Source organism: Miniopterus schreibersii (genome assembly GCF_964146895.1).
Source record: "Miniopterus schreibersii genome assembly, chromosome: 2".
Classification (NCBI taxonomy): domain Eukaryota; kingdom Metazoa; phylum Chordata; class Mammalia; order Chiroptera; family Miniopteridae; genus Miniopterus; species Miniopterus schreibersii.
The window spans coordinates 157013250-157033337 of record NC_138102.1 but is presented as its reverse complement, the minus strand read 5'-3'; the positions used below and the strand labels follow the sequence as shown (position 1 = coordinate 157033337).

At 43.4% G+C, this 20088-nt stretch overlaps 1 protein-coding gene across 2 annotated transcripts in view; it reads right to left on the bottom strand.

Annotated features, from left to right (window-relative positions):
• The window catches only part of SOX5 (SRY-box transcription factor 5), an 891887-nt gene extending 879175 nt beyond the window's left edge, over positions 1-12712 (bottom strand). For both annotated transcript variants that reach the window (XM_081129463.1, XM_081129465.1), the window contains exon 1: positions 12389-12712. The gene's annotated coding sequence lies outside the window, so the exon portion shown is untranslated. The remainder of the gene's footprint in view (positions 1-12388) is intronic.
• Positions 12713-20088: the final 7376 nt, after the last annotated feature.

The window sequence follows — 20088 nt, the reverse complement described above, 5'->3', positions numbered from 1 at the left end:
CAATGGGTAATTACCACAGGGAATATCCCATTAGGTTGGCAGAGTAAGAATCTGGGGGGAGGAGTGTTGTTACAAATCACCGGAAACTGGGTGATTTTTCCCTTCATGTTTGTCCCTGAAATCCTCTTGTCCGCATCTCCAACACCACTACTATAGTCCAAAGTCCAAGCCACCATCTGCCTCTTGCCCGATCACTGCAATAGCCTCCTTATTAACTTGCCCAAATTCATTCCTGCCTCTCTTAAAGTTGATCTACATGCGATAGCCACAAATTTTATTAGTCCCCTGTTTAAAACTATACAATGGGTTTCTTTTTCTTATCACCCTTAATATGAAGATTCCACTCTCCAACATGGCTCATAAGGCTTAATGATCTGATCCCAACCTACCTCTACAGCCTAATATATACCTCTTTCCCAGCCACTCTGCTCCAGCAATGCTGGCTTTCTAATGTCAAGAATACACCCTCCTCCATCTCTTTGGGACCTTTGCACAAGCTACTCCCTAGGTCTCAAAAGTTTTTCTCTCGTCTTCTTTACCTCATTAACCATCCTTCAGATGTGACTTCCTTGGGGCAGCCTCCTCTAACTGCCCCCTAAATATATCATATATACTTTTCCTGTATGTTGTATGTACTTCTGTGAAATGTAGTTCCACAATTTGAAATCATAAATGCAGTTAATGGTTTGACTAAAGTTTATCTTCCCTAATAAACTTTAAATGTCTATGTACACGGTGTGCGCCTATTCCACACATCACTGGCTCTCTAGTAGTTAACATAGTATCTGGTTCATAATAGGTGCTCAATAAATATTTGTTGATTGTTGAATGCACGAAGAGATAAAACAAAAAGGGAAAGCCAAGATACAGAGGCAAGTGGATTGGGGAGCAAGAAAAGTCCATTATGAGGAGGTTTGAAGTAGATGGAAAAAGCAGGTCTAGAAGCATCCCTGAGTCAGACAGGGTTCAAGGGTGAGCGGTGGCTTCTTATGCAATGCCCGTGGCCTCTGGCATGAGCATTCTGAGAAGAGTTGATAAAGTTGATGTTCCAGACAGTTTGGGAGTCATCTGGGAAATTGTGTTCAGCTTGAATCCAGATCAGAAGCAAACTGTTCTCAAAGGAAAGGTTTCAAATATGAGCCTGAAAAGATATAGAAGATTTGGAGATGGATTGTAAGGCCCTTAAAAACCATGCTTGAGTGCCTCAGTCCCATCCATGTGTAGTACTCAGGCACTTTGAATTTTTGAGAAAGGGGCAACATGATCTAAATAGCATGTCAGGAAGATCGACCTGATAGTGGTAAACAGAGCAGATTGTAAAGAGAGATCCTAGCTTGGGGAACTTTGCAATAGTGCAGAAATAAATGGAAAAAAGTCTGTTCTAGAATGACAGAAGTGCATATATAAAGAAAAGAGAAAGTACAGTGTCATTTTGAGGGCTGATTCAGTAGGGCTTAAACATACTTCCTATATTACAATGGGCAAGAGTCCAGTCTTCAAAATCAGACCAGTCTGGGTTCAAGTCTCAGTCCCACCACTTACCAGCAAGTTCAGTTTCGGTATCTGTATAATGGGGCAACGTTTGTATCTACATCAGAGAGTTACTGGAAATAATCAATAAAAATAAAAATAAACCACTCAGCACAGTCCCTGGCAACAGTAAACTATCAATGACTTTCAACTATTCTTTCAAGCTGGACAGAAGGGCACAGTGATGGCGTGACGGGGAACTTATTTTTGGTGGGCATGTCTTCATGACACAAGATAATAGCCACCTATTGTAAAGAGTTAACTCCTGTTCTGGCTTCTGGTCTGGATTCATATAAAGATATTCACCTCTGACTCTTTCAGAGGCCTTATTCTCTGAAATAACGGCTTAAGCCATTTTTAAACTTATGCTTTCGTTATTACCAATCACCCCTTCACTGTAATGCTGCCCCTTAAAAGCTATCCTAGATGCTGAACTTGGAGGCAAACCCTCCGTGGCTAACCACACCACTCCTCTCTCCCCAAGAAATGTCAGAAAGATTATGTTGAAAGCAAATGCAATGTTAAACTCGGTTTTTAAGAGTTAACAGAGAGTGATTTTTTTTCCTCCGAGGATAGGTAATAGCATCAGATTCTGAAATTAAGCACAGCAGGGAGAAAGAGGCTGCATAGATTTCAGAGAGTATCGCAGGCCTCTGCAATAAAGCACTTAAAAATGCCTTGTACTGCTAATTCTTTACACAATCTCCTTTTATTTCCAAAGCAGTGTGCGGGGCTTGAGCCATGAGACTCGCATTGATGTTAACATTACACTGCTTGAATTAGAGCCATTTTTCTACTGAAACTCCTGTTAGGTTTAGAATTACTTTTCGCCTTTTTTCCCCCCCAATACATTTTCCAGCCTCACTTTTCAGATCAAATGAATGGTTGCCTCTTCCAACAATGCTGAACCCACCTTTGCAGCCATTAGCTTAGCAAAACATCCTTCCCCTCAAGATTCCAATAACCAGGACTTGAGCTATATGGGAAGTCAGCCTAGTAAAGGTGGCTGGATAGCGGGTCAATCTGGAAATTCGAAGTAAAGGAGGGCAGCTCTCTTGGTCTGCTTTCAATTTCCCACCTACTCCCAGTCCCAGGCCCAAGTCAATACCGGTTTTGTTAAAATATGTTTTTACTGATTTTAGAGAGAGGAAGGGAGAGGGATAGATAGAAACATCAATGATGAGAGAGTCACTGATCGGCTGCCTCCTGCACACCCCTGACTGGGGATTGACCTGCAACCCAGGCATGTACTCTCACCAGGAATCGAACCTCAGTCTCCTGGATCACAGGTTGATGCTCAACTGCTGAGCCACGCTGGCCGGGCCCAACTCAATACTCTTTATGTACTGATTGAACTATTCAGCAAATGCTTATTAAACAGTTAACATCGGCAAGGCCTGTGCTAAGCACCAAGGCAGATCTGCAAAACAGTAAAATGAAAGTGTCACTACCAGCAAAGCTAATTCAGAATCTGTGCCTCCAGTGAGAAAATATTTCTTGAAGTAAAGTTTAAGCAACATGCCTCTGTGTGTTCTATAAATACTTTTTGGCTAATAAATGAATCATGGGTACTTGATAATAATAACCGACATTTAGAAATGACCCCTCAGGCATCATTTCCAGTGACAACTTCTCTTTCACGTGCTCATCCTAACATTTCCTGCGGTAGAAAGGCAGGTATGGTTAGAGCTCCCATTTTACAGATGGGAACCCACACCAGCGTCTTGGCCACAGCCTGATGAAGAAAGTACAAATGGTGGCGTCACAAAGACTGAAATCCAAGCATTGATTCTCCTGTTCATTAGCTGAAGAAATGAGCAAGCGCCTGACCTATTGGAGCTTGTCTGCCCATCTGTGAAAAGGGGATACTACCCACCTAACTGGTGAGCTGTGAGGATTAAATACAATGATCACTGTAAAGCACCTAGCACGGTGCCTAGAACACTGGCAGATGCTCAGCTGCTGCTCGTCTTACCACTTCCCCATTCTGCAGGGCTGCTCTGAAAAAATGAAGCTTGGTATGCAGGATGTGTTGGCTCAGCACTCATTTATTCTGTTGCTGCCCTATTTCGGGCATCATGATTGTGCCCTCAGCAAGCTTACCTTCCACATGTTCTGTCCCTGTGGTTGCCCCTTTCATACCATGCAGCAACGCACACTCATCACTTCATCCAGTGAGACTAACGCAATGCAGGGTGGTCAATGGTGCCATGAGAATAAAGGCCTTGTGGTAAGAGAAAGGCTTAATAAGGCACAAAATGCAGTGATAGGGCAACGGAAGAAAAGAGGGAAGAGCATTTGGGGGGGGGGTGGCTGAGAAGGTCCCTAGAAATAAATAGTGGGCCCATCAAGTTTCTTTGTATACCGATAGATTTATTTGTTTGTATAGTATGTATTAAAATGATCACTTTATTTCCTGATTTAATACAGAAAAGACACTACTGTCCTACTAGTAGTGAAGGTAAGATGGAGATGAGGCTGAGAGAGTGATGTAAGAAAAGCCAAGACAGAATTATAAGAAGTAGCATGCACTTGTTCGAAAGCAGGGCCCAGTGCAAGAGTAAATGAGACTGGTTGTGCCAGACACATACGACAGACTGCCAGCACCGCACAGCAACACCAGGCACCGCAAGAAATCGCAGGCAACCCTCAGTCAGCTGCTGCTACCACACGTCAAACTTCGGCTTCCAGCGGCCACGGGTTATACCAGGAAATCTTAGCAGACAGCAGATTTGAGGGCAGGCCCTAACCCAGAATGGGAATGGACCAGCGACTACTGTCCAGGGGACAGAAAGCCTGGCACAGCAGAGAATTAAATCAGGAGTTCAGTGAGAAACGGCATCTAGAAAACAAGCCATCAGAAGTACTAATTTTTTTCTTTCTCTTTTTTTTTTCTTCACAGATGTTAAGTCCGTCAGCCTTTTTAACTAGAGACACTGAAGTAACCAGAGCTCACTGTTTGGGGAAAACTATGCCAGAAACCTCACAGTAAGCCATCTTTATCCTGGGCACAGATTCCCCAGAGGGGTCACTTGTCTGAGAAATGTGTCAAAAATTAGCTCTCTTTTCCTGCCTCCCATCCTCCGTGGATTCTGAAGTTGTCCCAGGGCCAGTTTCCCACACAGCACAACACACAGAACCACCTAAAAATCGGAGGCGAAATACCAGTGGTCCCATGCATCCCGCTGGAAACTGACATGCTAAGGCAGTGCCCTGCATCAAAGGGAAAAAATGCTCCCGCGTCTGCACAGAAGACTCTCTCTCCATTACATCACCGAGAGCCGGTCTGGCTGAGTCTAAACGGCACGATCTTCATCCTTTATCGCAACCGCCCCCCACGCAGCCCCCCCAACGTAGCAACAACTCAATTCTCAGTCCAATAACGTCTTTCCTCAGATGCTGTTTTCCCAGTGGGTAGAAGAATGAACTGCTGCAATGCCACCAGCTCCTCTACAGTTTCTTTTAATTTAAAGTTACAACAGGAGGGAAGAAAAGAGACTTTCTATTAAGGGACAACTCCCTGAAGGGTCTCTTAGCTGACACGCGAAGGACTGCTCATGGCAGTGATCAAATCTAACGCAACAAAGTGCTGGTGGCTCTGACTCATCACAGCGGGCGCGCGGGCTCTAAGGGCCACTTGAGTTCAGAGCTTTGTGGTGCGGCGAGTTGGTTTAGGAACAGTAACATAAGGGAGCAAAGGCTCGCAAGGTGTTTGAGGCTCGAGATAAAATGCGGGCTTGCAGGGTAAGTTCCTTCTCCACTGAACAGGGAGCCTAGAGGGGTGAGGAATTGAAGAGAGCATTCTGTCTGCCTCGTGCTTTAAGGCAATTTACCTGAAGATGGTCAAGGTCAGCTGGCCTGTCTGTTGCACGGTTTATAAGCTGCTGAAACTAAGGACTGAGGCATGAGAAACTGACTGGGCAATTTTCAAAAGGCAAACGTTGAGGCTGTTTGCTTGCATAAACAATGCCTTCTAATTCCATGAAATATCAATTGTTTCACTTTATTTATGATCATCTGATACAGTTCAGCTATGCCTCTCAGTTGCATTTTATGAGTACATTAAAAAGAGCGCAATATATATTGAGCATTTCTTCTATGCCATGCACGGTCCTATAGATTTATATATAATCTTATATAACCTCATTTAATCTTGACCAGGACTTTGTGAAGTGATAGTATCATCATGCTCATTTTATAATGAAGGCAAATAAAGCATTAAAGAGCTCACAAAAAAAAAAAAAGCCACATCTTTTTTCAGTAGTAGGTCCAGCTGACCAGAATGACTGCTACTTACCCCTGGGCGATACTGCCAAACCACAGCTATACCACTCCGGTCTCCTGTTGCAAGAATATAATGGACTCAGTGCCCCACCATCTAGCATCACTTGAGGACCAAGGCCATGCTTCCAGGGGGCTGTTCCTAGCCAATGACTGAGCGCAACAAAAGGGAAACACACATTTCCCCACAAAGATATTTCTGTGTCTATGTGCAAAAATAAGAAACCTACCCACTCTGCTTTTTTTCCGACTCAAGATTAAGAATGTGCTGTATTGCCTAGCCACCGTGGCTCAGCGGTTGAGCATCGACCGAGGATCCAGGAGGTAGCGGGTTGGATTCCCGGCCAGCGCACATGCCCAGGGTTGCAGGCTCGATCCCCGGGGGGGGGCGTGCAGGAGGCAGTCAATCAACGACTCTCTCATTATTGATGTTTCTACCTCTCTCTCCCCCTCTCCCTTACTCTCTCCGAAATCAATAATGACATATTTAGAAAAAAAGAAAAAAAGAATATGCTGTATTTTTGCCTAATTTCACTGCCTCTAGGTTCATAATGAATTAAAGTCTCATGAGCACTGTGATTACAGGAAGAAAAAAAAAGAAGCAGGCCATTCCCATTCCCTGGGATGAGAGGACTCCTCCAATGCCTGTCTCTCATCTGCTCAATCAAACCTTTCTTGGACGTGCTACAGTCAGCTTCTTCTTACTCAATCCTCTGTCCTGCCTTCCATCTGTCCTTGCATAAACGTCAAACCTGGATCACTGGCTAAAGGCTGACCTAGCAGCCTTCTCCTGCCCTCTCCCCCAATAAACCGCTTCTTCAGGGATTGAAATTAATGTAACAACGAAGTCATTTATTTGCTCTTTTAAAAGCTTTTCCTTTATGTTTGGTCAGTTGTACTTACAGAGAAATTCTCTCTATCATTGGGAAGAGAAAATAACCACTAAATTTCTCCATGTTACTACTACATGTCATCTCTTCAAACAGGCAATGGTATATTTATTGTGCCTTGCACCCAACTTAAACAAACCAACCAACCTAGGAGATTCTCTTTGAAGGAACTGTTGACTACATAGGGCAAAATATTAAAGTCAGATTTATTTCTTATTTCAAGGTTGAATTTCTCTCTGTCCACATGTATGATAACTTAAAATAACCCAGAGGTGGATAATTATCAATGGATAAAATTACAAAAAAAATTTTTCACTAGTTTATATCTATAATAGGAAACCAAAAAAGGACAAGAAGAAGAGAGATCTACAATTAGGTCCTAAAGTTTTGTTTGTCTTTACCTATTATGTAGCAATTAAAATGTTAATTACTGAAGGAAGATTTATATGAATAAGAGATAGAATTCACACTTGCACCAAATACAGCATCTTAATATAACCACATTGTCAGAGATCATGTATAGATGTTAACAGAATCGCTATTTTAAAGTGTTGATCTCAGCCTCAAGAAAGTGATATGTTTTTTTCCTTGGACTCAAATAAGTTCAAAGCAAATACAAAACGAAGCTTCAAACATTATCAATAATTAAAAGACTTGAATGGAGGGAGAGAAGAGTGCAGCCAACATTTACTGAGCACCTAGTTCATGACAGGCCCTATCCTAGGAATCTGGCATGTATTTAGTGCAATTCATGCCTAGCCCTGTAACAAAAAGCATTACAATCCCCAGCTTTAGAGGTTAAGAAAAGGGGCAGAGCAGAGCGCTGGATGTTCAGAACTCCAAGCCATGGAGGAATTACAAAGAGACCTAAACTGAGATGCCCCGAGAGCGAGTGGGACCACCGCTTCTGCATCCCGGTTCTTTCCAGAATTCCCTACCTCCAAGACTTCATCGGTGCTGCAGTGACAAAGCAATACCTGGGCTTCTAGGGAGCATCGACTGGAGGTCAAACCAGAACACTCCCATACTGTTGACTATTGCACTGTTTGTCCCCTCTGGACATGCAATACCACATAATCATGAAGATTAATTAAATGATGAGTAACTAACTGTGTGGCAAAGATACAATCAGTTTTTTTAAGCTTATAATAAACTTTAACTCCTAAAAAATGAATAGACCTCTACCTGTAGAAATCAATACCACGACCCCTCCTGGAAATACATTTTTTTCTGAGTGTTTTGTAGGGTTTTTTTACTTTTTAAGGCTCAATTTTTAAAGAGTGGTTATTCAATGTACTCTTTAAATGCATTTAGTTTCCCTCTAACTTTATCCATATGTTGCCCCTACTGAATGTCACCCTTACCTGTAAGTGAAGTAATTACTTGCCTATAAGGTATGATTTGAGTGGTACTGAAAAAAAAAAAAAAATCCCTATGTTTATAAAGATTTCTTCTTGGCAGATTCACTTGATACTTGTAATCCCCACAAGTCTTTCCCTAAGTAATTAAGTGGTCATAATAAACTGCAATCATACCAGTAATAATAATAACTCCTAGAGAATTAAACCATAATAAGCTATTAATATCTTTGAATTAATTTCTGAGCTAGACGTTAAACTGGGCAAATGGGGCGGAAGTTCAGAAGGGTCCATCAAAGCAAACTGGGCTGTTATCAAAGGCCCATCCTAAAGTTCAGGACCCTGATCAGGAGAGCACTTACAAGCACCCATGCAGGCAGCTAATTGGGTAGAGGTTTGGAGTAAACAACCCAAAAAGCATATTCTCCTTAATTCTAAAGGCAAGGATATTGAATATAGTAAAGTTTATTAAATAGTACCATGCAAATGTCCCAATATAGCCCAGCTGAAAATGATGAGAAGTGCCTGAGTGTCTGCCCTACTCCTGAGCCATAACTGCTTCACTTCTTGCCCTTTAAATACAAAAATTCATTATTTTTAAGCAAAAGATTAGATCCCTGCTTCATATTCTTAAAATTTTCATTTTACCCTTCTATTAAGAACAACTTGTCATGCAAATAAACCATTGGCTTAATTGAAGATCATTAAATAACTTCCCTGCCTCTAAAATCCTTCTCCTAAATGTTAGGTATGAGTAATTATTTACGTTACATCACACACAGAAAATAAACAGCAAAGACCCCATTCGCATTTGAAGATCATTTACCATTCCCACTCCCCACACTCCCCCAAATGGGTACTGGAATAACAAGGCTGATCATAATTGGATTAAGAACTGTAAGTCTTTAATTCATTCATCAAATTGAGGCATTTGGAACCATTTATTTACAGAGTTGTTTAGACAGTTTTGTGTAGTGTTTTTTAAGATAAACCAAAATGCCTTTCTGAAAGAAGTCTCAGAGCCCAAATCATTAACATATGAAAACCAAATGTAGACAATTTACAAATGGGTGTTTTAAAACAATGTTTGCAACAAAATTGGACTTTTATTTTATTAACTATCTACAAATCTAGGTTCAGGATATAGTTTATTTGAAACAGCCAAGCACTTTCTTTGCCTTTAAAATAAATCTACATTTCACAGGTTAAAAAAATGTGAGGGGTGTGTGAGGGAATGCATTGACTTCAGGCCTAGACAAATAAGTTTTCCAGGTTGCTCTCAAAACTCTAATTATAGCTTTTTCTACCACTGGAGGTGATCAGATATTGGGTGAATCATCCAGGTATGCCAATCAATCATATCCAACAATTTTACCTGCTGGAAATCTCAACAGTGTTCTATGTTGGAACTCTAAATTATTTGAAATCTAGTGTATTTCAGATTACTAACGACAAGTTTTATCCTGCCCATATATTACTTTATATAATGTGAACATGCCTTTAAAATAATGATTGCGTATCACTCAGTAAAAGAACATAGCTTTTTCAAGAAGACAATATATTCCTTTAATCATTATACCGTATTTTTTCATTTGCTTTATAAGAAAAAAGAATTGTTTAGGCATTCAAATTCATTCTTTTAACTGGAAAATAAAATTTTAAACTCTCCCTATAGCTTGTGCCTAACTCCCAACAAGGACAAAAAAAAAAAGAGAAGCCATCACACCTGAATATAAACTTCACTTTTTTGTTCTTTGCCATTTATTCCATATACTCCACAGATAACATCTTTACAAGCATATATTCATTTTTTCCTTTTACAAAACCATGTGTCAGTCTAAACAGGATGTGCATTTACATGTATAGCACTAAGTTAACTTGAAATAACCACTGGATCTCAAATGCCCAGTTATTTACCAAATACCTTTGAGAGTTCTGAACCCTGTATATAACATGCCATTCAACCAGAACTGTTTAAGCTCAACAACAAAACTAGTTCAGGGTTTCTGTATGAAGAGTTGAAGCTCTTTTTTCATACATTAAGCGTTTACTCTTTCAAGTCTCTGTCAGATTGGTTCATTATTGCCTATTCAAAAAGGCTCCAAAAAGAGATTTTTAAAAACCCACAAACAAATAAAAACCTCTATTCATTTTTTATGTATAAGGTTGTTAGAAGACCACTGGAAAGAAGAAAAAAAAAAAAAGAATTTCAAGCAAGTATGCTAGTATATAATTAACACAAATAACTAAATAATTATGCACATCCCTTCCCACCCCCACAAGTAAATGTTTTTAAACAACTCATCTGATGAAAGATCTACCTTTTAGGCAAACAAAAGCAATCCCTACCAGTTTAAGGATTTCAGGCTGTATTGCATCAGTTTTAAGTGATGCTCATGATTTTTATCTTGTATAGTTCTGAGGAGTAAACAGTTGATGACATAATTAGCAGGAGAACTTTGCACAATGCCTGACAGAACTTTGTGTAAGTACTTATGATTTTAAGTCATTGTGGCTGAATTTATCTAGGCTTCAGCCTGGGAGCTATATTTAAATCAGGAACAAGCACCCCCAGAAACTCTGTCCCATGGATCTGCATTGGGAACCGGATTCCTTCCCTGTCACAGCTAACAGCAAGCAGTTCACAGCACAGCCGAGTTCCTTCAAAATTAGATCAAAATTCAGCCGTTCTGTAAAGACCCTAAGAAACTGTTCTTCTTTTATATTCTATAAAAGTCAAACCTAAAAAACATTTCTGTATACTTTAAAACCATCTGGTGCTTAACCTAATCACTCTTGGCAATCGAGCCTCAGTCCTGTAATCCTGATCAAAAACTGCTCTGGTTTTTCTGATAGAAATGTCCACTGCCTATGAATCTCCCACGCGTCTACTTCATTGGCCTGTTTTGTTTGTGTGGGTTTTTTTTTTTTTTAAAGGATACTAGGGGACATTATTTATGAGCATCAAGGAAACAAATCACTCTGTCTAGTCCCTTTGCAGATTCCCACACTTATTACCCAAAATCCCACAGATCTCCCTCCGTCTTGCCCTTGACTGAGGAGCTGTGCTGAGCCTGCAGGCAGCCTCTGGGGGAATGGGCTCATGCCTTTCTGGACAACTCCTTGGGATCTCTGGATATTGTGAGGATCTCAGCCGGGACAGCACAGATGCCTCAACTTTTCTGAAGAAGTGCAGCTGACCGCCACCCAGAGTGCCTGGGCTGGCAGACACTGAGAATATCGCCCTGGACGTTCACAGAACTCCTCATTTTGACCTGCCTTCGTGGAGAAGGGAAGACATGGACGTGAACTCACATTCCCCACACTCCGAATTTACCCCGAGGCCCACCTCTTCAGACGCCCCCCGGGTCAAACTACCCATTAATAGAGTCGCTCTGCAAAGTGTAGGGAAAATTACTATTGAAACACGTAACTAGTGCTTCGCGCGCCTTCGGTGACAGCAGATCCATAGGCAAGAAACTGCGGCGATCGAATGGAAACATTTCCAAACCCAGTTCGGTTTAAACTCGTATAACCTCTTAGTTTATCACCGAAGCCCCGGCGCGCAAGCGAGATTTCCCAAACCCGCGCTGGGAGGGACAACACGTGAGAGGTCTGCACCCCGCGCGCGGGTGGGGTGGGTGCGGTGGGGGAAAGTCGTTACAATTAATAAAGCTTCCGGGCTCCGAAATCCCTAGAATCCCGAAGGATGAGACTCGTTTCCGAAATCCCGGGCGGGAGGGAGGGGGAGCGGCCGGGAGAGGGACTGCGGAAAGCGAAACAAAAAGAGAGGGGGGAATATTCAGGGCGCGGGGGGGGGGGGCGGGGGCTCCAGGCAGGGCGAGGGGCTCTGTCCAACTTTCCGGGTCTGCCTCGGGCGTGGAGCGAGGAGCCCCGCCGAGCCCGGTTTCTCCCGGCTCTCCCGCCCGCGGCTCTCCCCGCCACCGCCGCCGCCGCCGCTTAGAAAACAAAACCGGCAGCAGCACGCAGGCTCCCCAACAGGAGCCCAAAGTTAGCCCATTTCCTGAACTGGGTCCAGGCGCGCACGCCGGCCCCCCCCCCGGCTGGCGCCCCCCGAGAATGACAGGGCCACTTCCAGCGCCGGGCCGCCTCCCGCCTCCCCACCCCCACCCCCGCCGCGGGCCCCCTCCCTCTGAACTTGGGGGAACCCCGGCGGCGCCCCCTCCCCGCTCAGCCGGCTCTCCAGCTGGAGCCGCGAGCGAGCGGGGCGGCGGGCAGGCGGGCGGCGGAGGGAGCTCGGCGCCTTGGAGGTCTGCCCGCAACAACGTCGGGACCGACAACAAAGTTAAAACGCAGCGATTCACGCACCTTACCGGGTCTCCTCAACGTCTCCTCTGGCGCGGGATGCAAAGTGGCACAGTGGCGGGCTGGGGGCCCCGGGAGGAGACTGGAGATGGGTTTTGGTGGCTCGCCTTTTTCACTCTGTGTGTGTGTGTGTGTGTGTGTGTGCCTGTGTGTGAGTGTGTGTGTGAGTGTGTGTGTGAGTGTGCGCGCGCGCGTCCCTCTCCCCTGTTTCTCGCTCGCGCTCCCCGTGTAGCTCTCAAGGACGGGGTGAAATCCCTGTGCTGGTCATGAGGCGGCTTCGGAGACAAACAACACAATGCGAGTGCAAATAACAAAAGGCAAAAAGACAGTAGGAACAATGGGGGAGGCGAGGGCAGCGCACCAGCCGGCGGTCACCGCGGCCCGGCGCCCGCCCGCGGAGGGGGTGCGGCGGGGGCGGGCGCGGGGGCGGCGCCGGGGGCTCGGGCTCCCTCCAGGTCGCCCCCGAGCTCCCGCAAACCCACCCTGACCTCCTTCCTGCAGCTCGCCGCCCGGCCGCCCTCTCTGTCCATCCGAAAGGAACGAGCCCCGGAGTTTGCTTCCCCGTCTGCTGCAGAGAAACTAGATTGTAAATAACGCGGTGATTACCCACACGGTGCAGGAATGTTAAAAAAAAAAAAAAAAAAAAAAAATCTGCCCTCCGCTTAAAGGAGCGATAAAACGAAGTGGCAGGAGTGGAAGGAGCAGGGAGAGCGCGCTATCTCCAGATCTCCATGGACCTCGCGTCTATAAATACGCATTCGTGTTTGGTCAAGTCCCCTCGGTCCACTTCTTCCCCGCGCTGGGACCTCACCCGCGGCCCCGTCGCCGTGACTTGGGCCCCTTCTTGCCCCCACCCGAGTTTGCGCGCGGCGGGGCTCGTCCGGAGGGCGCGCGTGGGGGGCTGCGGGTGCGCGCGGAACCTCCCCGGAGGCAGCGGCCGTCCGCCCAGCGCCCAGGCCGGAGCAGCGGGAGGTTCTGTGTTTAAAGCGACCACTGCCTCCCGGAGCCGGGCTCTGCGCCTGCGGGTCCGAGCCGCCCGCGCTTCGCACCCACCTACTCCTGGGGGGTGGAGAGGCAGGGAAGAAAAGTTTTAAGGCGCTCTCATCTCTGCCTCCGGGGTGGTTGAACTGGTTTTGTTTTGTGTGGGTGAAGCCAAAAACCCAATGCCCAAGAACCAAGGGCTGATACTGAGGGAGAAAAAAAGGCTCCGCGCTGGGCTACGACTCCTGCGACACTTGAGTTGGCGCGTGAAGGCGAGACGGGGACCCCAGCGTCGCATCCCCTGGGCAGGAGCGCCGTCGGTCACGCGCCGAGCGGCCGCGGCCGGGGAGAGCGCTCGGACAGCTCCCGGGCTGCTGGGCGCTGATCTCCGACCATCTGACTTTCATTGACTGAAAACAGCTGCCGCCCCTCCGGGGGGGGAGGGGGGGAACCTATTAAATCTCAAGCCGGGGAGGAGCGGGGATCCTGACTGATCTCCCCAGAACTGGTGTCCAGAAAGGGGCGAGGAGGGAGGATCGCCGCGAGGGAGGCGGCGGGGCTGCAGGGGGGCGCTGGAGACGCGAACTGACGCCTGGCGCGAGCAACACGTTTCTTTTCCTCGCGGTTCCCTTCCTCTCGTCCAGCTGTCTGCGGCTTTGCGCGTTCGCCGCGCTCACCTCGGGGGTGCTGGCGGGACGCGCCCCCCGGCGTTTCCCAGAGTGCACCGCCACCGCCAGGGGCCGCGCGCCGCGGTCCGTCCGCGCTCCGCGCGCCCCCGAGCGCAGGGCGCTGCGGCGGCGAGGGCGCGACGCTGGGGGCTGCCCTGGCCGCGCGGGCGCCCGGACGCCGGGCTGGCTTCTAAAGGCGGCTGGTAAGCAAATGCAGTTTCCTAACGCGGGCGCCACATGCGATCACAATGCATTCACCTAAGGAAAGCGACGCATCCTTCCTCCCCCTTTCCACCCTTCCGTAGATTTGTTTCTGGAGGTGGATTGCCAATAGCTGAGATTTTGCACTTGTCTAGCGTGGAAACTTTCTGGGGTGTTTGATGATTGGTTCTTTGGTACCTGCTTTCTAAAACAGGCTAAACACCTTTCCTCACAACCAAAGTGAGAAATGCAAATCTTAATAACTCAAGGCAAAATTTTCAAAGTGTAAGAACAGTTATTATCCACTCCCACAAAGAAAAGCTCCCTCTTCCACAAATATTTGATCGCACGGAGCCCAGTAATTAAGAGAGCAATCACATAAACTCTGGCTTTCATGGGCACTCTAAATTATCATCTGCCTAGAATTTATAAGCAGGGTAATCGTTTGCCTGCTTGGATATAGCTCTGGATATGGCATTCTACATGTGTATCCCTAAACAATTTTACTGTTTCCTTAAGTATTTAATGAGCGAGACCATGGATAATAATATTTAAATTGCTGGATCAATGTGGCCTCAACAACTGTGTGAAAAAAATTCTCTGCCTATGTGCATCAAACACCTTTCCCACGTGTTACTTTTTCTCACATGTCCTACAGCATTCAAGCTTCGAGTAGGAGACACTTGCTTAATAAGAATATAAGAACTTATCAATATTTGTACTGTTCCTTGAATTTAAGTGTGTGTGTTTTTAAAATATATCTTTATTGATTCCAGAGAGAGGAAGGGAGAGGGAGAGAGAGATAGAAACATCAATGATGAGAGAGAGTCATTGACTGGCTGCCTCCCGCACTCCTCATGCTGGGGATCAAGCCCTCAACCCTGGCATGTGCCCGGGCCTGGAATCGAACCTGGATCTCCTGAATCATAGGTCAGTGCTCAACCACTGAGCCATGCCAGCTGGGCTTAAGTGTTATTTTTATTTTAAAGAGTTCCTGGCATAGATTAAGTGATTGGTTCTCACAATACGTATGTAGTTGCTTTTCACAATTAGCTATCACTGTATTGGGTCCAAGTCCTCATATTATGTGCAAGAGGCCATCAGGCCCTACTACAAAAAAAAAAAAAAAAAAGTCCCCTCCCTACCAAGCACATCAAAATATATATAACATTTGTAAAGAGATCGTCTTTTACGATGAATTTCCCCTAGATTTTAATTCATTTCTCTCAGACCACATTCAGTGAAAATAAAGGGACAGAGGGAGTCCTTCTCCCTGGGTCTCTCTGGCCAGTGGGTCACAAAGGTGCCTGCATGGCCTAACCTCACCAAGCAGAGAGGTGCCACCTCCTGAGGGTTTGAGCATCTACAGCTTCTTCAGTGTAATAGTTTTGGGGGCGAGCAGGCTTTCTACTGGCAGGAGAGGGGCAGCCTGGCAGAGCAAGAGAGAGGGCAAAGCTGCAAGCTGCCTGGTGAGATATTGGTAAAACTTGAATTACACCAACCTCTTCCCTTTTGCTTCTACGGCAGTGAAACTTCAAGCCATTATGGTTATTGAAACCACATGCCCCTAAGACTAACCCATGATCATTATATAGCAGCAGCGTAGCTGATCAAAAACTTCCAGTGGGATGTTTGTTTGTGTTGGGCTTTAAAAAAAAAATACCCACATTCGAAGTGGGACTGACATATTAAAGATCAGTGTTTCCATTTATCAAGCATTTACTATGTGCCAGGCTCTTGGCCAAGGGCTTTTGTTATGTATGTGGTCTCTACTTCTTACCATAAACTTGCAAGAATGTTACATCCCTCTTTTGCAAATAAGAGGACTAAAGCTCAGAAAGGTTAAAGCATGAGAGTCCAAGCTATTCCAGCTCTAAGCCTGTGCTCCTTTCTTCATCTTGACGCCACTTACACTTTATATTGGGAACTTCACAGCGAGAAATATTATTTTACTAAATGAGTAGATTTAAAACACCAAATTTATACTCTGTAAAGTCCAATCATGAGCTTTGTTGGTAATTTTACTCACATTTGTCGGTAGATAACTGAAATTTCCAAGAAAATCTGTATGCATCATATATGAGCATACATACATACTACATATTAAATATAAAAGGTATTGAGCAATATATATGAAATTGTCTTATTTTTTAGTTTAAGCAATTATAAGTACATATGACTATGCGCAGGGTGGGGCAAAATTAGGTTTACATTTGTGAGTATGCAAAACAGTTTATTTTCTATTATTAGTTATAAATAATTGTATTATTTTTCCATATAAACAATGGTAAACCTACTTTTGCTTCACCCTGTATATATCCATATGATATATATAAAGACTAAAGCTTTTGAATCTCTGTAACTTTAACAGACATGTTATAAGTGCTTTATGTGTATAAACTTATTTAATTCTCAAAACCACCCCATAAGGTACATAATTTTCTTATATTATTTTACAATAAGGAAACTGAGGCACTGAGAGGTTATATAACTTGTCCAAGATTATACAGGTAGCAGGTGATGAAGCTTGGACTCAAACCAAAGTAATCTTGCTTCAAAACTCTTAATCACTTTGCTATGCTACATTTCCGTATATATACATTCAGGTGTATATATGTGTATTTATGGACAGATATATATTATATGTAGCTCTCAAAATATAGGGGGGAAAATAAAGTCGTATCAACTGAGATGTATCAATCTGCAGCCCCATAGTCTAGCTGCATCCTGAGACAACTAGAAATGTTGATGGGAGAGGGCTTCATACCTGCCTAAGGTATTCAAGATTCTCTTAGAATATTTGAGGCCACCTCAATCCCCACAACATATTTGTAGATATTGAGGGAATGCTAGTAAATATTAGGGGTATATAATTCTTGACCCTAGCTGATTTACACAAAGTTCGTTTTGAATTTATTTGGCCAGATGTGTTAAAAATAGGAGAGACAGGGTACTTAAGAATCCTAAAGAAGGTAGGTAGGGGTACTAATAAACAGGAATATCTGTCAGCTGAGAAGTGGAAGGAGATTTAGGCAATGTGAGAGACCAAATATGCCATCTTAACGGTTATGAATTATCCTTTTTTTTTTAAATTAGGGTAATTTGTCGACCCTAACAAGAGTGTACTATAAACTGGTGATTTAAGGTTGATAATTATGGACTCAAGCAGTGATACTGCTCAAAGGAACCTTAAAATATTTGATAAGAATCCCAAGTATATGAGTGGTTTATCCCACATCTGTTTTTACCTGTCTCACCAAACACAATATGCACATCAAATTTTAGGAGTGAGCTGCTCCAAATCCAGCTTTGAGAAAGCATTTTGAGATTTCTTTCTCTTTTCCCCCTAAATACAATATACAGGATTATCTATGGAAGGAAAACTGACAACAATCTCCCTTCCTTAGGTGCTCTGAATCCTGGTAACTCCCAAGAAAGCGACGTCTACACTATGAATTTGACTGGGCCCAATGTGCCTCTTCGGAAAACTGAAAAAGACACCCTGTACCTAACAGATGCCACACATTAAGTTGTTACTGAAAAAAACTTTTAAAGCCCTATTACGGATACATATGTTTTCATTTAAAAACTACTATGAAATGGAGTGTTCTTTTATTTAAGCATTCCCCTGTGGTTGTATGAATTAAGGATTGGTAGTACTGTATTAACAACCGAGAACCAGACCGAACTGAACTGGTTAAAAACAGTTGGTAAAACTGCCAACACTGGTCTGGTGACTGCAATGTGAGGCAGCATGCACATTTAAAAGTAAGTTCTAATTTTTTAAACTTTCTCTTGTTGGTAAATATTGATGAACTTTTACAGTTTCAGCCACAGTTTTGAAAAGGGAAATAACATATAAAGCCTTTACATTACACAACCCAAACCACAGCTGCATGGCTCTTATTAGTTAAGTGTGTTTATTATTCTGATTGTTAAATTTTCCTTTCCTGGGAGAAAAACCAGAGAGAACAAGCTTGTTTCTATTCAAGTGAAACAACTTGTAGTCTCCACATCTTGTCTCTTAATTTACTGTTTTTCAATTTGACTTCTGTCCTTTAATTTTAAATAATGAGTATACAATGTGGGGAGATGTAAACATGAGAAAATCATTTTTATATGTGGATTTCTTTCAGGCTTAGCTTTCACAAAATATTCTGTGTTCTCTATTGCTACAAAATTTGTATCGTAAATGTACATATAAAGGTTTGCAGGCAATGAGATACATTGATTTTATTTATAAGGAAAAGGGTGATGACTGATATATTTTGCTGATTTAGAATTGGTATCAGAACTCATTGCCAAGCAAAGCAACAATATTTTGAGCTTGAGTCCCAGTAAAGTTCAGATGTTTGTGTCTATGAACTCATGATGGACTCCTGTTTCTGTTACTTCTTCCAGATTTTTGGTACTGTCTTACCAATGCATCGTATAATATGTGAAATATGGCAGGCAAGGAAAGGATGAACAAAATAAAAGGTCAAAAATAGCACAAAGAAGGTGATTTTAAAAACTCACTTAAAAATGTACTTATTTGAATCCCAGTAAATTAAATGAAGACAGTAAATAAAAGTTCAGTCTCTAGATATCTGGGATTTCTACCCTCCATATCTTCTCATTGGTATGATGACCTTAAATTTAGAATTCAATTCATATGCTGATTTTCAAAAAGAATAAGTTAAATTATGGCATCCTAAACTAAATTATTTTACATGCTCAAAATCACTGCTTTTCAGGTAACTTTGCCCCAGGACAGAGTAATCAACTGGATCACTGCCCCACTGGTCAGATTTGGTCTTACCACTTCCAGTTATGTTAACTAACCCTTTGTGCAGTATGCCCATTAATTTTTCAGCTACTTTTAATTTTTGTTGCATGATCAAGTACATGACAAAACATTTATACAATACAAATGTTGATTCCTGTAGGTAGCTTATGAGTGCTGAGTGTTTATCTGGGCATAGCTGGGGCTCACAATAGGCTGCTTCTGCCTTCACACTGCAGAAAATTACAACTAGAAAGCCTCATAAATTTTCTTGTCTAAAAAGAAATGAAAGAAATAGTAAGATGATTTGTCCAAAACAGAATGAAGTTCAATGGACATAAATGGCTGTAGTATTGTCTGTAGAAAAAAAAATAGCTTTGAGATAGTTACCCAGTAATATACATAGCTAAAAGGTCTGAGAATGTTGAAAATGGCTTGAAACAAAGATGAGAAGAAATCTTCAGATTGACATCAGAGGGTCTGGGTCCACGTGTACAAAACATAAGAGAGTCTGGAGTACAGAGAAAGATGACAAAACTGACTAAACCATTGAAAACAGAACCAACAGGGTAGTGACAGAGGAGGAGACAGGTGATGGGTGATTTAATAACTTTCCTCACAAATTTTTAAAGGTAAAAATATGGAACAGCTGTTCTCCAACTTCAAAGAGAGTAGGACTAGACACTATATAGAGCACTGGCATCAGAAGACTTGGATTTGAATTCCAGCTTATTAAAAATAAAAGGCATGGATCTTTGATACACTTTTAAATGAAAGAAAGAAAATGAGATAAAGGTATAAAAGAGCAGGGGAATAAAATGGAACCAGGAGTGAGTTGGCTACCCGATGCACATCCCACTTTACAGTTCTGTGTCCATCATTAACATTATTTATTGAAGACCTCCTTGTGCCAGAGACTGTGCATATTTAATTTCAACCTCTTCAGCAGTCAAGAAAGAAAGAAAAGGGTCCCTTTTCATACTTACAATGGTTAGAGAGAAGACCAATTATTCCTCACATCAAGGCCAACAGAAAACTTTCCTGAGGGGATTTCTTCTCAAGAACATTGAGCAGCGTTAAGACATACT